Here is a 19814-nt window from a genome sequence, read left to right on the forward strand (position 1 = left end):
TTTCGGTGCCTTACTATTATAGTAACACTGAAACACTGAAATTCGGTCTCCTAATCCTAATTGAAAGGGATAGTAATTCAGCTCAGAATAATAGATTAACTTGAGAATCTAAAGGTTTGAATAACCTCTATGAGTGGAGGTTTGGAGAACTAGGAAACTGTGTAGTCGCTGACATAACCCGTTCATTTGCGATGATGAGAACTGATATTTTGATTCAACTCAAATGAAAACAATTTATAATTCCTCGGTAGTATGTATATGAAAATCTAATCTTCATACACCCAGTTCTTCTATCTACCTCTCAATGCGATCTGCATATAAGAGTACAATTGATATTTCGACCCGAAGTACTCGTATAATAACAAGCTTTCACTTCTTCAAAAATGCATCTTATTTACAATCTAGAGTAAACTTCAAAATTTTAAAGAAAGAAATGAAAGAGAATGGAAGCAAAGCTAAATCCGTTTTTACCGATTTCAGCTTCGGTTGGTCTACCTAGAATAATAAAAGTAAAGTAAAAGGGCATCATCGGTCAGTTCCCCGAAACTCCTTTTATCACATTCTGGGGTTAACTCTCGTCACTATTATTTCGTGCATGCCAACTCTCCTGATTGCTGCACTCCGAAGCCAACATCTGTGCATGTGTTGACTATACTATGTTTCTCGTCGCACCTTCACCCAGCAATCTTGTAAACTACAACATAATTTATACAGTTCGCGCGATCATTTACCTTTGGAAATGAAAATTCCACCGAACAATGCACAACGGATTGATCGTGTGATATGTTTTCCTTTTATCTGCATTTATCGTTCGTATCTGGCTGGCGAGGAGCATTGTCAGAGATAGTACAATTACGAAAGTGTACTGAAAGTCTGATTTATCTGAAGTTAATCGTTCGTTCGTTGTTCGACGTCAATTTCTTCGCCGAAAAGCCACCATTAGATGCAGTGTGGTATCTGTGAACCCGGCGGCGAACAACAGCAACAGCTTCAGCTCTCTTACAAAAAGAACCCAATGATCGAGCTGTTTTTCAGTCAGTTCCTAAGACTTGTTTTCTTTCACCGCTGCGCTCGATTGTGCTAGCGCGGCTGACTCTTGGTCGATGACGTTTCTGGTTGAGGCCCTCCACATACTTTTTATTTATGTATATTCATTTCGCGGTTGATGTGTTTGTAGATCAATGCACTCTCGCTGGTCGATGGCTCTGGTTCATTGCCACCAGTGAAGATCGGACGTAGTGTAATCACATGTGCGTTAGAGAGATATTTGTGCCTCGGGAACGTTGTTCACCATTCCTACATCCCCACAGCCCCCTATATGCATCTTGCGTTTTCTTTTCAGAAAACTGATCTGCCGAGCAACAATTGCATGAGCCGCCAGGGAACCAGCCACACTAACTGATCTTTCTTCAGCATTCTGTTTGTGTCGATAATCTAGAATTTTTGACAATGACCCCCATCCGACTATGCAGGTCAGACGTTAATTATGCAATTCAAATGTTGATAACTGAATTGTTGTGCTCCGTCGCTGGTTTAGGGGGTTCAGGTTTTTGTTGCTCTGGGTTTAGGAAGCTTCTAGAAGACTAGAACGAACAGGTTTTAGATTTCGAGACAGGCGTGCTAGAGCGTAAACATACACACATGCCTTACTATATAGTGTAAGTAAATAAAGTAATCAGATAGCTTAGGAGTTATCTTTTGGAAACTTTAATTCCAAGAACGGTGAAAGTTTCCTATGGGTTCCATGTTTTTTGACGGTTTGAACTTTTTATTATAATGTCATTCCCTCCACAAAGAATCAGAGAAAAGCCTTTAGTTTAAAAATTCTTAGCTAATCAATCAAATTTTCCCCCTTCTATCATTTTGCAATGATTTAAGACGAAGGTGGTATTTGTCTACAATACAACGAGCAATCCGACACGTTATCTGCTCTTCGGTTAAATCACTAACTTCGGCTTTCGGAAACGTACTTTGATTAACTTTTGAAATATGTCCATGCTCCTCCGTAACGGTATCGAGGGCTGCCAAAATTACGAGATTTTGCTCCCGGTAAAGGAGCATCACAATTGTGTAGCGCTACGTACAACTGCACGCAGTTTGGGGTAGGCTTTCTGAAGTGCGATTTTGATAAGAAGAACGAAGCAGACCCTGCCTGGGATGAAGCGATGGCGTAGGTCAGGACGCGCGACAGCTTTTAGAGATATCGAATTGGTAGACCTCGGCGACAACCGGGGTGCCTGGAGTTCCTTACTAAGGCAGGTCTAGACCGGGTACCGATTGTTACGCCGTTGATATTGATAAGTGATCTGATTTGCAAAGTGGACTCTCATAGCAACCTACTCACACGTGTGATTGGGAGGGATGCTTTTGCAATTTAAACCGCCTTGTCAGCGGTATCTAATCACACTGACCATATTGCTATCAAGGATAGATTTATGAGATGTCTTCTAAATGTACTTAACCAAAAGAATACTGACATTGATCTCGAAAGAGACTATCATCTGACGGTCACTTAGTTTCTATCCTATCTATGCCCGGGGGCGGAAGCTCCGTTCAAAGATGAGGAGCAGCTTAAGATTCTTAATTCAGCTTCCGTTTATGAACTGAAGTCACTGTAACCCACGGATATAATCTGCTCCTTCAAATATAAGTGAAATCATTTCTGCGAGCAGTGCGCTCAAACAGAGTGAAGCGATGAAGCTTGACAATCCTCCCGCAGCCTCTACAGTTTCTGTTGAGTTGCTACTTTAACTACAAGGCCTGGGAATGATAGTTGAAATGTTCATGAAACACACCAAAAAAGGCTGATCGACAAAGAGCCGGGCAGTTTCCGCTCCCAATTATTATCAGAGAAGTTCAAAAGACCAGGTCATCCTTCTTCAAATATTTCGACTGTGCTGATACTGATAGTGACGGCCAAGTCGCTTGAAAACTGCAAGCTTTTATTAATTCATGTTTGCGTTGAGTCATCGGTATATTTTGATAGTACTAAATAATTCTACACAAAGTACTACGTTGACCTACCGGCCTGATCTACGTATCATAGTGAAAAGTCCCAGGAAAAAAGAATTAGAATGCGCCACCTCCTTTATTAGGCAGGTATCATTCCATCCTACCTTCATACGTTCTATGGTATTCAAAAGATTTGAGGTAGTTTTCCTGAACAGTGAAATTTACTACCACAGAGATAAGAAAATACCTTGCCGCGGCGAGGATTTTTGTCAGTAGAGTGGCCAATAGATATGAAGGGAAATGTAATATCCACTGAAGAGGTTGATTATCATATTGTTTTTTGCCTTTCTCCTGAACACTCCTCTGTGGTGGTTTTGAGGCATCCACAGAGTCTGAGTTTTCAATGAGATTGTGCTTCAGTTCCTTTATTATATATATATATTAATTCTGTGCAAGTGATGAGTATTCAGCAGCAGGACACCTCAACACCTAAGACAAATATCCCGCACGACCGGTAATCGAACCCGGGGCCAACGAGATCAAGAGGCTGACGCTCTACCATCTTGGCCACCTAGGCACAGAACAGTGGAGGGGGCATGTAGGCTTCTCGGAAAGACCTGGAAAGCCTTGAAACACATGGCGCAGAACAGTGGAAGAGGAGTTTACGCTTGTCGGAAAGAACTAGAGAAACATATTTTTGTAAGCTGGTGCTAATGGCGCGTAGGCGTGATATCTCAAGTAGACGTTGGCAACCATATATACAAATATATAAAGCACCGAAACCACTCTTTCAGCCGTTTACGAAACTGAGCAACTTCATAAGAATATTGCGCTTAGTGAACTGCAAACTTGAAAGGCGTTGTTAACAAAAGAAGGTTTCGAAAATAGTCAGGAAATTCTCCGATCCAATCCTCCCACTTCGACACTAAGAACCCTGCCGGTGTGATCTGGGAATTTGGGACACTATATTGATCTCTACAAAATCCATTCCATAAAATAATCAGTAAGAAGTCATATTTGGCCACTAATCAAAGGACTCTTTGTTGGTAATGACCGTACACATTGAGTCCGCTTTGATTACTCAAACTGCCGAACCATGAGTCCAATTAAAAAAAAACAGTTATTCAGAATCGCACTGCCCGACCTATTCGGAACCTAATAGAATCCAGGTTGAACGTTTGATTAATTCTACATATCCCTAATATATTTTTTTTTTTTGGGAAAAGAAAGAAAAAGAGAGATGGGAAAGAGATATCCCGAAAATCAGGTGGACATATTCATATTTTCTTATTTTTCAACAATTTGAAGAGAACTGAAAGATTTGGGAATCACTAGAGACAGAACCCATCGATTATATAGAGATGTTATTTGTTAGCTTTATCTATTTTTTTAAGGATTTATCCGAAATGACTAATTGGATCGAATCTCTTGCTGATGAAAGTTAGATATTTGTTTTTAACGGAAGAAACCTACGTTTTTTGCAAACATATGTTCAAATAAACACATAGAATGTCCATTTCATTCTATCCTAATTCAGTACAATATTTAACTTTGAAGAAAGTGTAAGTCAAATAAAAACAGGGAAATGATGACACCATCTTACAGGAATCTATTTATAAGAACCATTAAATTAAGCAAAGCTTTGCGCCACCCGATATCTCATGAATATTTATAATCTAACAACGACTTTCTATCTCCCGAAAGAATCACCATTAAATGTTCCAATTCCTCTTTAAAAAAAATCTTACCTGTTTTCCACCATCATCAACTTTCCATTCCAGAAAAGAACTGATTCAAGACGAAATCCCACCACCAATTGCCACATTTATTATGCAAAATGGCAGATATTTTTCTACGCTTAATCTTTTTGTGTATTTGGGGCAATAACACAGAGAGTTCATGCACGTGTACCAAGTTCATTATTACCCCCCATTTTGGTGTCTTTCGTTCGTTCCATTTCGAAATGTACGAAAAACAACTTCACTAAGAGCACTAGAGAATATGGCCGCCAACTGAGTGTATTGTATTTTGCCAAATTCGCATACACAGTAGCCGCCGCGGCTACGTAAGGAATTTTATTTTTCCGTTTGATGGTTTCAGCAGAAAAAAGAATCTGTGAGTATAAATGTGGAGTTGGAACGAAATTAAGGGGACCCTGGGGTGAAATATTTATTCGATTCATTGTTCGGAAACCAAAAACATAGGCGATCTTGACTGATCCTTTTTCCAGCACCTAATCGGAACCAGGACCTTCTAATAGCATTGACGCATCTAAATCTTACATCCTTATTCTTCTTTTTTACATAAAATATTCACAACTTGAATTGTGTTCTCATGCTCAATTGATCAGATACAAAAATAAACTCGTTTAGAATCGGATTTACACGTTTCAGTGATAGAACTTTTTTGCAAAATTTAAATTTACTTCGTTACAGATGAACATTCGATAAACTCTAGATTAGAAACAAGACAGAAACTTGATTCAGAATTCTAAGGGAGAAGAGTCCTGGCGAGAATTCTCTAACTAATGAACAATCCTAATCTTGATATCTATGTTAGGATGAATATGTTTCGGTTGTTCCAGTTTTACCAGAATTGTATGAAAAAATTTGACTGCGCTATAAGAAATTTTTTTATTGTGGATCAGTGATGCGTATTATCTAGTTCCGTTTTGCGGAATATATATACGAATATTATTTTCAATGAAAATATGTTTGAATTAGCAATAAATAAGTTAAAATAGAGATTTATATATAAAAATAACATAAAAGAACAGTAAATATAGGCCCTTGCAGACATGCATAATGAGCCACACGCATCGTATGACCTTTCACCATTAGGAGTAATCCATCTTATTGCAAATGTGCAGTTGACTTTTCATAAATTTATCAGGAACCGCAAGTTGCTTTCCTTAATTTATAAGGTCCGGAACAAAATATCGGACAGTGAATGAAAACAAAGCGGAAAAACAGAAGAGTCATATCTGTTTTATTATAACCTCATCAGCCGAGCATAGAAATAAGGTTTTCGTAGAGGTAGTTCTCGAAGAATAGGATCGAAACAAATGATTTGGAATAATCTGGCAATTCTTAGTTAACTCCTTCCGACATATCTGTAAACATCAGAGCAGTTTGCGATAAATATTCTGGTGGGAACTCGTGAAAAATAAAACCTAAGTTGTTGGAAGCTCAGGATAGAACTAAACGTCTATTCGATTCGAAATATTCAAAAAAGTAAGATATAATTCAAGTTTAAGGTCTATGACTAAACCTGAAGAAAACAGCGTTTTTGACGACAGATGCCAACGAATGGAACCGATACAATTACTGCTAGTGGCATGGGCTTGTTCAGCACTGAGCGGTTTAAATACCTCAGATGATCTTCATCATGAAATTGTTTCGCGGATCAGCGCATCCTGGATATAGTGGCGCTCCACAACCGGCATCGTTTGCAATCGACACGAAAAAGAACATCTTAAATTTAAAATTTGCCGAGGCGGCCTTCGTTCTATCCCCCTCTATGATTCGGCAGCCACTAAAGACAGTAAACGCGAGCTTCACGGTTATTGAGACGAATATCAGTGAATCAGTAGCACAACCCGCTTTGCTCATATCAGAAATGAGACTATTCGCGACTTATATCCCCTTGGACACATCTTGGAGAAGCTTATAGATAACTTTCTTCGATGGTATGATCATGTTATCCGTACTGATAATACCTCGCTTGCTAAGATCAACTTGGACATCCAAAAACTCTAGACTTCATCTGAACCAAACTTACTGGCGACAGAAGTTACGAACCCAATCCAGACCCTCCGATCACGTTCCAGAATAGACTTGAAATTGAGTTAATGACGCACACTTGACAACATAAAAGAAAAGACATCGATATTCCATATTTATTCTTTCGGCAGAGTTACTCATTCGTATACAAAAGCATTTAGTTGATTTCTAGGGAAATTACAAAGAGGAAGAACAGTCCGCCTTTCATATTAGTGTGATTTAAAAATTCTAAACGCAGAAGATGCAGCTCCCGGCTTAAGACTTGTATCTCTATGGGCTGAAAAAGTAGGTAGCAGTGTGATAATAGATAGCTCCTATATAGAGTCTTCCCTGTTTATAACTTTTCTTGCGACCTTACTGGTGTTTCATATAGTTTTCAATAAGTGAAAGTTCGCTTTGGACAGACAGCCATATTTGTTTACTTGTGAATATTAATATATTTGTAATAACCTGTTGTCATCATATGAAGTAAACATTTTGGTAATAATCAACATAGTAGAGACTTTTCAAAAAGAAGCAGGGCCAGGGAGGAAGAGTGGTCGAATGTTTGCCCAAAACTTACAATATCGCAGGATTGACTGGGCCGGAGTGTTGTCGTAGTGGAGAAACTAGTCTTCACTTCTCTACTACAGCGACGTAAGGTATCCCTCCTTAATTGTGGACCCTTGGAAGAAATACCTGTCGCAAATAATACTATTAGCATCAAAAAAAGCTGTCATTACATACTTCACATTGAATCAAACTTGACGAGTTTTTCTGTCTTGAGGAAGTTCACTACAATGGAACAATTAATCGTCTGTTATGATTCTTGAAAGGTAGTTTCTTATGAACGATCAAACAGTTCCTGAGAAACCTAGAGATGAGTGGCTTTTTGGTCACCAGGTGTGACACAAACTTCTTAGGAATGCGGTGCATTTTCAATTTTTCGCAAGCCCCTGATGGTGAGACACCGTTTCGTCTGGCCCAAGGTGTTGATTTTATCGATGCATGGGACACCATTTGACGTGGAAGGTCATTTAAAACGTTCTTAGTTCTCAAAACATACCATGAATTTTATAGCAATATCATCTTAAGCCGTGTTGAGCAAAGTAAATTTTACGTTCACACCGATTACACGCTACAATTGGGCAAAGCTTGGGAATTTGTGTTATAAAGCACTCAATTTATGTATGACTTATGCAGCTGAAACTGAGGACGACTATACGAAGCATAATAGATGTTCATGAGGAAAGTTTTCCCACCGGAATAATTCACAACATCGTTTTCAAGAAAACATTATTGGAAATCAGAAAAAATAATTCCAACCAAACGGACTCTGTTAACACAAAGGCTGAGGAATGAAACAAATGAAGACAGTTCAATAGCAGGAAACAGCCAACTTCCAATTTCTGGTATTTGCTTGATCGCAAAATGATTTACATGAGGATATTCGCATTTACTTATTTTCTTCATGCTTTTCGGTCACCGACAGCCAATGTGCCTACTTCTGTCGACATGCAACATTGAGATAAGACATATGAAAGCCTTTCATCGTACCTAATCTTAATCATAGATAAGATACTCTAATTTTCGCCAAGAACTTTTAACGTAAGCTCGTTTATGCCACGTGTGCCTGCTTACGAATCATTGAATGATTATCCTGAAAAGAATGTGCGCTTATTTTCTGCTCCTTTGTATACGTTTGCTCACGGTTGAATTCTATAAAGTGGAGAATCATATTGCCGAGCAACCCGTCCTTCTTGCATACTAATACATTATTAATTTTTGTACAATATGGTATATTTGAACGAACTGATAGTGATTTAATTCTCTGATGATGATTGGAAAATAAATCCATTCAAGAAAGGACAATTGAAAGCTCTTCGCATCCATAATTGGAAATTTCGCAAAGATCAGAGGCATTATACAAATGAATCATATAACTTATTCATTTATCATCAGACATCCCAAGATATGGAACAATAAAAGAGAGTTCTAGAAAATGTCGACTAAAAGCGCCTTCCTTGAATATCAAAAAATCTTCCTATTTTCTTAGCAAAGAAATAACTATTGTTTCTTTCTTCAAATTAGTTTCTCGAAGTCTTTACGTTCATATGTCGTCAGACCTTATATATGATTATGAAACACTTCAAGTTAATTTGTGTCCCAAGTTATCTAACAATTGGTGAAATTGTTTCTTTAAAAAAAAGGAACTTTGCTCTACAAACGGCAAATATGCAGGAATAATAATCGATAATACATATATGATAATTCTACAGACTGGTATCAAAATAACTAGCTTTGAGCTCTCATAATCTGCTCGCATGGTTAACTATTTTGAGAAGTACACAAACAATACAAGGTAAAATTTAGAGCTTAACTTTTCTCAGAATCAATCCAATTTGCACTAAACGCCGAAGATAACGTCAACAATCGTAGTTCTTCGCTAAATATGAAACAAAAACTTATACACTATTTAATTGGTAATGATATGTGACATATTTGCTGGTGGGATTATTATCTAAATTTCAACGATGGCAGAGTTAAAAAGAGTGTTCATAAGCCCATATTGTTTTTGTATAGTTATTCTATGCAAAGAGTTATTAAAAAAACTATTAATTCATTCGAAAAGCAGAAGCCTACCTGGGAAAATTGCACAAGGTCGCAAAAATTTCAGAGTCATGTGGATGAAACAGGCTGACGGATAAATGAAACTAGGTAGCGGGGAAAATTACGAATACACATTGTATCCACCTGCTGCTGTCCGACATTCAACATGTTAAGGTGTTCAGCGATTAGAATATTATCGGTCACACCCCAATTATGACATTGAGAATGTACGATTGCTTGTAGCAATGAAAACTAAAGTGAAGGTTAAAGCTTTTGGAGGAAAAGCTGGACCGATTATCAGATAATATTCGGTTAGTTATTAATATTTGTTTTCTAACAATATAAAAATATAATTTTGCATTTTTATGGTTATCTTGATTAGATATGTATGAATACATGCGCTGCGTGGACAGTCGTGACTTGAATTAAGGGTTGAGGTCGTACATTATCATGGTTTTGTCCTTCTGTGGTAAGCTTGTCGCATGCGTAACATGTTTTGTTATATTGATTATTAAAAAAAAAATAGAAAAAGGAGCTAACCGACAGCATATTATGTGCCATTTAAAAGTTTAATAAGATTTTTTGAAATATCACATTCGATAGACACCAGTTTAATACCTACTGTGCTTGACACACATTGCTAATGAACAATAAAAAAGAAAACACTAGTGTCAAAAATGATGAAAATTTCAAAATGCTCCCCATCTTAACACTAAATAAAGTATAATAACAAATCAGCACCACTTGAAAAGCTTTGCAATTCTTTACTTTCACTACTCACGTAATGGAACCTAGTCTGAAGTGTATACCGTGAATAAAGGTTTTTAAGGATTTGTGTAAAGGTGCTCATCAAAATCAAGAGTCTACTTTCAGAAACTACCAATCCGGAAAATCCAAAAAAAAAAAAACATGATACTGTCCCTGAAAGCTATCTAGGCATTAATATACCCGCCATATCGATATCTATCCAAATAAAATTATGAATAGTACTTTACGATTATTTGATAATTTACTGGAAATGTATTTATGACGACTAATGCATGGTGCACGATACTGGAAAATCTGATGGAAATCAAACTATTATTAACGAAGTTGCAATAGGTCAAAGTTGTCTCTTTCGTATCAAAATGTCAGCTTCACACTAAAGTGAATAGACTAACATACTAAAAGCATGTAAAGTGCTCACTGCATAAAAAATACATAACAACTTCCATACCTGAAGTGCCAAACTTTCAGTTTCTGACGTGACGTGACGGTTTCAATTTTTGTAAAAACAAATTTTTTTTCTGATTGATTTTGGATGAAAATACATCTGCAAATATATGGTAAGGGTATGAAAGCCGATTCGATTTTAAAAATTAGTAGCCACATGACAACATAAATGCAAAATTTCATCAAAATATTTGCCTTTTTTCTCAAAGAATCAACTGTTTGAAAAAGAAAGAAAAGTCAAAATTTGAACCCGTCACGACCCCTTGAAGTCAGAGTTCCAAAACTCCTGTAGTTTATTTTTTTTTTAAAGTGCTTTCATTCCATACTTCCAGCAATTCTATGTTCTTAGAATTCCTGCGATGGGTGAAATTTACAATTTTGCTGACATAAACAGCTCCTGATTAGATATTATTTTGCGTTCATCATTAATTTTGTTTTTGTTAAAATAGTTTACGATAAAAGGATCTTAAAATAAACAAGATATGTCGATTTAAAATTTTACTTGGAATTCCCAATAGAACCAATCGTACGCAACTTGTTATCAAAAAATCATAGCATAAGATTTCACGTTCTAGTTATTCGGAACTATAATTAACACAAATTCCTTCACCTAAGTCCCCTTAAATCTCGCTGATTCCCTCGTCATATTTGCAATATTATGCCATTATTCGCCTACTCAACAGGTAGAAAGGACGAGAGATATTTTGTGCTCGCGAAGAACACTCTTACGCCTTCCAGCAGTGCGTAGTCCCCGGCAATTGTATCCACACGCCAAAAAGTACAAAGAATTTCGCAAGAGTAAAGGTAACATTCAACCAAAATTCACGGTCATGCATGATTCTCGACTGAACGGTTACTTTTGCGAGTTTGGCTTGGTATTGGTGAGAACAGCTCATTCATTTTTTTAAGTATAATTAATTTGCAAAAAAGTGTGAGGGGAGTTGTGCATCTCTTTCCAGCCTGTTTGTGCCAAAACTTGTCATTTTTCTGGCATTGTTTGGCTTTTTTATTATATATGCCAAACTTGCTTGCTCTTCGCACACCACCATACGAGGGGGCTCAAGCATGCCTGGCTCTGGTACGTTCCCGCTTCCCCCGCGGCCTGAAGCTCGACTCAAAACACGTTCGATGAATTTGGACAATTCCCAATATTAACTTTCAAGGTTAGTCGGACATTGACGTTTTGTTTGCTCGCGATTCGCTGTTCAAGGTTGATTCTTTTTTTACCGAGGAAGCGGTGAGGGCGAGGTCGGCGGGCTGGTATATTTTGATTCTTGCAATCATTTGTGGGCCGCGGGGCAGGCTCCGGTGTCGTTTGGGCTGTCGACAAAAGTTCTTGCCGCCCGTAATTCCGATGAGCTTTTTATTTTCGCTACGGCGTAGTTTTATTCCCATATCTATTTGCAGAAGAATACCTGGCGAAATGAATGTGGGGCAGTAAAAAGCTTAACCAGAGGTGATTTACAAGAAAAGAACTTGATTTCGATGGAATGGTGATGATGATGATAGAACACGGCGTCCGGAGGCTTAAGATTTCGCCAGTCAAATGTATGTCATGCTGACTGGGGGGACGACGTCTGCTGACTTAATTTCCGAATGACGAACCGCAGTCTCCTGCTCGAGAAGCTTTTTTTCTTGTATTCTGAAATGTTTGGATTTCTTGTTATCGAATATTGCTAATAACAAATCAACTGATAAGGGTAATTTTTATTCCGAGTCAAAACTTTCTCCACTTTGCAAAATGACGTAATTGAATGAAAATGTCCTCTTATTCCAATGTTAATCAATAGAATAGTTGCCACTTCCGGTATTAATATAAAAGGAGGTAATGAGCAACTGCATCGAATATTCAATGTTCATAAATCGTAATGAGAAATCAGCTTTCCAACGGGGAAATCCTCCTTCATTAAGAATTAGTTAATTAAACGAATAGTAATTATATTTTCAATGAAAAAAACACAAAAGAAGTGTTCCATAGAATATATCAATATTTTTCCAATCAATAAATCGTATATTATATCACCAATCTGAAACCTTGGAATCGACCTTTCGGCAGATACAGACGTAACCTCTCATGGGTTTATTATCGACAGCCGCCACTCATATCATGCTTCTTCTTTTCTTCGAATAACAGAATAAATGCAGAATAGTAATAAATAGTCTGCATGGGTTAGCGGCTAGAGCACAAAGCTGTCGCAACGGAAGGTCGCGGTTCAACTCCCACTGATGACAGATGGATTTGGATACTAGTCGACTCAGCTGTGAATAAGTGTTTGAGTTAAGTCAGGGCAATCATAATTGGCGAACACAATGCGATCTTAGTGTACCGTCATGGTTTTGACGTGAAGTGTTTTAGCATATTTCAAGGCGTAGATCCTAAGTGGATTGTTGTGCCATTGATTATTATAGTAATACTACTGTTTTTGAGGTCTATCAGCCATTCACTTTTTGTCCCAAAATGGCCGTCATGAAGAGAGAGAGTGATAAATACTTTTCCTCACCATAACGGTGTAAGGTTCCTAACTAGCCGAGTTGTACTTCAATATAGAGTACCTCGACCTGATTCTTAGGATACAACCAATTATATTATATCATCCATATAGGCCATATGGGATTATTTGTACACTAGCGTACTATTGCGATCCATGTGACATCTTTTGAATGTTGAACAATTTTGGCGTTAATCCGCAGTCTGTACCAAAACAGCTTGATAGCTAGTTTTGGAAATTTACTCGAAAACTATGTAGATGTACACATTGTCATTCTAATGAGTTTACTCAGTTTCGCTGGAATTTCGAATTCAAACAATATTTTGTACAGCACCGAGCTACCAATATGGTCATATACCTCTTTCAACAGCGTCAAAATAGAGTGCATTGTATTTGCAGTGTTCCATAGAGAAGCGTCCGGATAGCTCAGTGGTTAGAACGCTAGGCTGTCGTACGAAAAGTCGCAATTCAGATTTCACTGGTGGCAGTAAAATTTGTATCTCGACTGGATATTGGATACTCGTCGACTCAGCTCTGAATGAGTCGCTGAGTCAAGTCAACGCTGAGCATATGCCCCCTACAGGGTACTGTAATCCTGTAGTATACCCTCACGATCTTGAATGAAGTGCTCTAACACATTTCAAGGCTCAAATCAAATCAAAATATAAAGAAAGACCATTCTAGAAAAACTTATAGCTATTACCAGAGTAGTATATGGCTACTGGAAATGTCACCTGCCACATACAGGTAAAATCTTGAGGAAATTTAAGTCCAGAATGGATGACATTTTTTCTCAAAGATCTAGACCTAGAACCATGGGTTAATCTGATATATCATCGTCTAATTCCTATCTACATTAATGCTCAGGGCATTGAAGATATCGACCACTTTATATATTTAGGGTGCATTGTTTCTGGCAACTGTGAGATCAAACTCGACATTTTTCAATGCATTAACAGCGCTAGATTTGCTTCGGGTTCGTTTTGCCCAAAATATGGAAAGGCATCTACTCCAATATCAATATTAAGAAACCAAGAAAAGAATTAAGCATTGTTCCTTATATCGTAAATATTTTTATGTTTCTAATTGATACTAGCACTGATGAAGGAGGCACGTGGTCTCCGAAACAATTGTATGCGGAAGGAAAATAAAAATATTTACAGTATAAGGGAGAATACCTAGTTCTTTTCTTACTTTATATATTAACTGTAAAAAAAATGGACATTAATTTCAAATCAATATTAAGTTGAGGCTTTTTCGTCTGTCATCAGAGTTTCTAGACCGGACATACACGAAGAACACCTACAATGCCTGTAGAGTTGTTTATTGAGTGGATCGTCCTAAACCTTCACAGTGCAGATCAGAATGCAAACTTGATAACGATAAGATAACGGAGAAGAGCTAAAAATCATTACCAGGAAAGATCAATCAAGATTAATTGTGAACATAGGTGGTTACGTTCTAAACCCGGCATGCTCGGATGGCTTAGTGGTTAGAAAGAGCATTAGCTTGTCGCAGCGGAAGATCATGGTCCAAATCTCTCTTTGGTGGGAGAGGGATTTGTATCGTTACTAGTCGCCGGATACCAGTCGACTCAGTTGAATTTTGTAGTGTGCCGTTACGATATTAAATGAAGTGCTCTAACACGCTTCAACCCAGATCCAATTGGATCGTTTCGACAATGATTATTATTATTATAATACGAAAAACGTCAAACTCATGGCAGAAGAAAATACGAAATATTTTGAAGTTATTGGTCTGATCTTTTTCATAAATAACTTATTTGGGATGACATTGGATCTAAGGGCATGAACCTCCAAGCTGTTAAGATTGAAAACGGAAAACCTATTTCAAGTTGCCACTTTCACTGGAACACACAACTGGGAAAATGTTGGTGCTAAATTTGTCAAAACGAACTATAAAATAACTTTTGGGTTTTAGCAATTACATCATTCCCATCAGAGGATGGACGGTAATAAGTGGAAAATCGGAAGCTTGACGTTTCAGTTAAGAATGGTTTTTTGTATTTCTTATGGAAGAATATTTGAGTGCATAACTGTTCCATTTGTACGTAACTAGTAAAATATATGTATTTAGTACCTCAGACTATTCACTTTAGTGTGATACTCATATTGGAAACTTTGAAAAGGTTTTTCTTCCTTCGTGGAAGTGGCGTTGCCGGCAGAAGCGAGCAGTTTGTAGAGCTGTGGCTCGACACCCAGTGTAACGAGGAACGCTGTAGGTCTGGCCTGCTGAGATGGAGAAGATTAGGACAGAAGCGAGCATCAGCAGATGGGCTCCCTGTGCAACGAAAAGCGCTTTAACACTGGCCTGACTAATCTTTTGATTCCTAAAGAAGCTCAAGAGCTATTCTCCAATTGTGAGCAGCAAAAGAATGATACCTTTTCTCAGGTGGAAAACGCCTTTATTGGCAGAAGTTCTGCTTACTTAGCTAGTTTCTTACTTGACTTAAGTTCTATTTTTAGAATACAAATTATTGAGTCGGTGGCTACATATTTTCAAGGGTCATTCTACGTCTCTATTGTATATTTCATTATGCAATTATACTTGCCGATTTATATTTCAATCTAATTGAAAGAATGATGGGAATAGAATATGAGTCAAATGTTGATGGTTTTGATTGACTTATGGTAAACTGAAGAAATTTTGATCGTGTAAGATCAGCTTTACGAAATGAAGTTATATTATACTAAGTGGGCAATAATAAAATTTGTAAAAGAAGTTGACCAGCTACGCCTAATCGAATATCTCCTGAGCCTACCGAAGAGGACGAGGCTACTCACATAAACGAACGTTGATAGGACCTACAATGAGTCAAGGCAAGCAGTATTCATGGCTCCTTCTAACTACTTCACGGAATCAAGGGCACCCGGACCCATAATCTCTTGTTTTTGTTAATGTGAACATAACTATGTTTATTTTCGTTATTGTCACATCCGATTCCGTAGCCTTTAAAATGGTAAAATTTATAATAGATACTCTGCGGCTGGGCAAGTCATCTATTTCACATGAGTATGGAAAATCTATTCCGGAAAGCCTATGGTGACAATATCTGCAATGGAAAAATAGGACTTAACAGAACTGGTGGACCTAGGCGCAAAGCTGAGAGTTATTAAGGCACACCGGATACCGGTGGTTGCGCCATTGATTATAATATGATTGTACATACAATGCTGCGCAAGGAATAACGTTACAGCAGAGGTGGATAATATTAAGAGAAAATTATCTAAATTTTGTTGAAAATATCTTCAGAGAATTGCTTTATATGTTCTATGGAAGCCCGAAATTAAGAAAGTTGAGCGGATATCCCTGTATTGCAATTTAAAGGACTTCAAATGATATATGCATCTAAAGGACGAACGAAGTAGAAAGAAATGAGAAACTAAAAATAACTTAAAGGACCAGATTATGGTGTGTTATAGAGATGACATTCTAGCTCACCAGCATCCCGTCAAAGAACAATGTTACAACGTCAACGTCAATAGTAACGTATACTCTCAAGCTGCGATCCAATAATTTTAATTAATTGAAATGTGTGTTGCAAGGAGTTGCAGTTGCAGTTGAACTAAATACAACACAGGTCCAATCTAGAAATTCCGATAATCTTAGAATTACTAGTATTCAGGGCTTAGAAGTAGTCCCAGTGATTCTGATTATGAACTAGTTTTTAAATCTAATTGACGTTGAAGGACGGGTTTGTATGTAGCGCATTTAATAGAATTAAAAAAATTTAAGCGGTAGACGAGCAATAACAGTGAATAAGTGAATATTTTTTGAGAGGTACTTGGCGAATAAAAAGAATAATAATTTGTTAATGTTGAAAGTGTACATAAAGTGTATAGGAGGCTTATTTTGGGTTTTGAAGGATTTCAATTTTAGGATCCTAACTTCCGGTAATAATGTTAATAAATTTTGTTCGAACAAGACGGTTCAGCCTCATCAGTTTCATTATTCTATTGCGTATTTCAATTGGAAATTTGTATTTCTGGTTATGCATATTCAACACTTGCCCATATAACGTTTATTTGAATAAATACAAAACCATTCGTACTTGAAGCTCTCAGCTTCTAGTCTCTGATTTTTTTAGCAGGAAAACATTTTCAATTTGTTATGAACCCGTTCAGAGTGAAAAGCATGAGATTTTTCCATAAAAAAACTGACCAAATAATCGGAAACTACACTGTGAATTAATTAATTTTAGAATATTTTACCTCTCACTTTGCAAGCGCTAGGGCGGCGTTTTGGCGTTTTACTCCGGAAGCCTACGAAATATGATTGCTACTTCAGTGTAAATTTGTCTCCACGACCACGAATTATTGTACATTAATACCCTGTAAAGACTACATCAAGAAAACAAACAATCAAAATTTAAGTTATCTCTGCCATCTTGTCCGAGATGAATGGCAAAACAAGTGAATGCATCACAACAATAGCGGAAGCTGCTGAAAGTTACAATACCGCCAGAAAGAGCAACATTCGCCCTTGATTAACCGCGAATAAATACTTTCTAACAATGCCACTCACAGGTGATATGTTTATAGCCATATTCCCAAAATATCGGCCGCGAATTGTTCGCAAGTTGTAATTCCGCCGGACAATTTCATAAATCTTGGCCTTAGCCGCAGTTCGTTGGCTGGTGTCATTCACCCGAGCCAGCACTGCGGAAGACCCTGAAAGTGCAATTAGATGACATTCGCAAAGGACAAGGCTTACACGCCACAAAGCACATTACACACTGCTCAAGCAGCCAACTCACCTGGGCGCAGGAAGGGGCCGGAGCGCCCCACGTCTCGGCCCGCGCGTGGTCCGCTCTGCACGAGCAGATGTAGTAGAATAGGCAACCATGTATTGTGCGGCCACGACTGCCAGTCGAAACCACTTATGCATACGTAATTGTTCCGTACGAAAGTTAATGACCTTTACCTTCTGCCGAAAAACCAGTTTTCAAGTTTAGGAGTTCATAATCTAAAAACGTTTGGCTCAGTAACATACAAAATCGACGCGGAAAAGCGTCCACGACGAAAACAGAGACGTCGACAACGACAGCAACGACGCCATCGACGAAAAGGTCCAAAACACCACAAAAATTATTGGGAGCCAAATCCAAACGTTTTTGGTAGATGGCCACCCTCCTCCCGTGGCGCTGGAGCTACGGGCGCACCTTCGGATGGGAATTTTGATGATGGAGGTTGATTTGTGTAGAATGAAAATTCTTTGAAGCTTCGCGGATTGGTTTTTTTTGTATAAAAATTCAGAAGTAATTCTGAATTCAACGTTTTTTTTTCAATGCCATTTAGAGATATTTGATAATATTGCGGATGATAGCATTGCCGCCGATTGTAGAACCTTCAGATATGTATATATCTCCATATATTCATAATATTTATTCTGAGACAATATATGCCTACCGGATATTGATGAGCTCATTCCGTTCTAAAGATCGAAACTACTTAGAGACGTTGGGCTCTTCATTAGGAATCCAACTTAGAACCACCACTGTTTCAAATGATTCAATTCAAAGAGGTCTAGGTTTTGCTATAGATTTAGCATAGCAAGTGGAAAGCTTCAGGCATTAACCGTGGCCTTGGGATCGAGACTCCTAATGTTACCATCCCAAAACTAGAGGACATCGGAATGTAGCTGACAAAACCGTTTCCATTAGGATTTTTTGTGGTGGTTGGACAGACCAGAATAGGCTGAAGGAAACCGGAAATCGGCGCTTCAGATATGAAAGTTTTGTTGTATTGTTATGTATGAATATCTGGATACATTATGGTTCTGTTTATATATAGAGCGTAGTGTATATCCGTTAAAAATACCCGATATTCAATTCAATGTGAAACTCACATTTTATCTCTTAGGGTTGTTAACAATAGTAGAATTTCTACCAAACTTTCCAGTATGCTGTTTCATATTAAAGACTATATTATGGGTCTAGGATGAACTTAAGTGGATTCGCAGTAAATTTTAAAAATATATTAACATCCTATTATTAACTTAATTTGGGCAAATATCGATATGGAGGGTATTTCGGGGCCTCATCATAATGATTTTTTTTCTGGTGGATAATTTTCGAGAATGGCCCCTTAATTTAAGTGACCGCCTCACTTCCCCGGTACGCTTCACCCCTATTTGTTTGAACATATTATAGAATTTTAGATAATCCCAATTCTGAAAAAAACCTGTCTACTCACCGATTTGTATCACAAGGTAGGGATTTACTGTTCCTTGTACGAAAGACTAAGGATGAATTGCCTCTAACCTGTTCGTTTTCGCGACAGAATATAAATTTATCCAGACTTGTTTTTTTGGACAAAGTACTACCCGAAAGAAGTAATCCTGTCTAACAGCGGAAATGATAGAAATCGCAACCTACCATAGGGTGTAGCCATCTATAGCGAGTGGTCCTCATTTGACTTAAGTTTATGTGTGATGGATACCTCTCTGAAAAAGAGATAAACTGCAGCGGACTGAGTGAACTAGTGTGACACCGAAATTCGCTTTCTACTCCACTCTTGCTTCCTTTTTCTTTATATGTTAGATGTACGACAGCCAGCATTGGATTCACCGATAACGGAGAATATTTAAACATCAAAAATTAAAACTCTACAGTACTACAATAAGTCAACATTACATTGGAAGAATCGTCATATTTAATCTGAATTACAATAGGACTGGAAGGTCGCAATTAGATATGATTTTCAGAAAGATAACTGAGAACTGATATTACTTGTAATCAAAGACGCCGTGGTTAGGCTGGACATCTATA

The 19814-nt window shown here is 37.8% G+C and overlaps 1 protein-coding gene and 1 long non-coding RNA gene across 6 annotated transcripts in view; one reads left to right on the plus strand and one right to left on the minus strand.

The window, feature by feature from the left end:
* The window catches only part of LOC119648869 (ecdysone-induced protein 75B, isoforms C/D), a 180297-nt gene that overhangs the window by 86710 nt on the left and 73773 nt on the right, over positions 1 to 19814 (minus strand). The gene's annotated exons all lie outside the window — the stretch shown is intronic.
* LOC119648872 lies at positions 11441 to 12226 on the plus strand. Its single transcript, XR_005249066.1, has 2 exons — positions 11441 to 11880; positions 11943 to 12226. It is a non-coding gene; the product is annotated as an uncharacterized LOC119648872 (long non-coding RNA).

The sequence above is a fragment of the Hermetia illucens genome, chromosome 2, assembly GCF_905115235.1.
Source record: "Hermetia illucens chromosome 2, iHerIll2.2.curated.20191125, whole genome shotgun sequence".
NCBI classification, from domain to species: domain Eukaryota; kingdom Metazoa; phylum Arthropoda; class Insecta; order Diptera; family Stratiomyidae; genus Hermetia; species Hermetia illucens.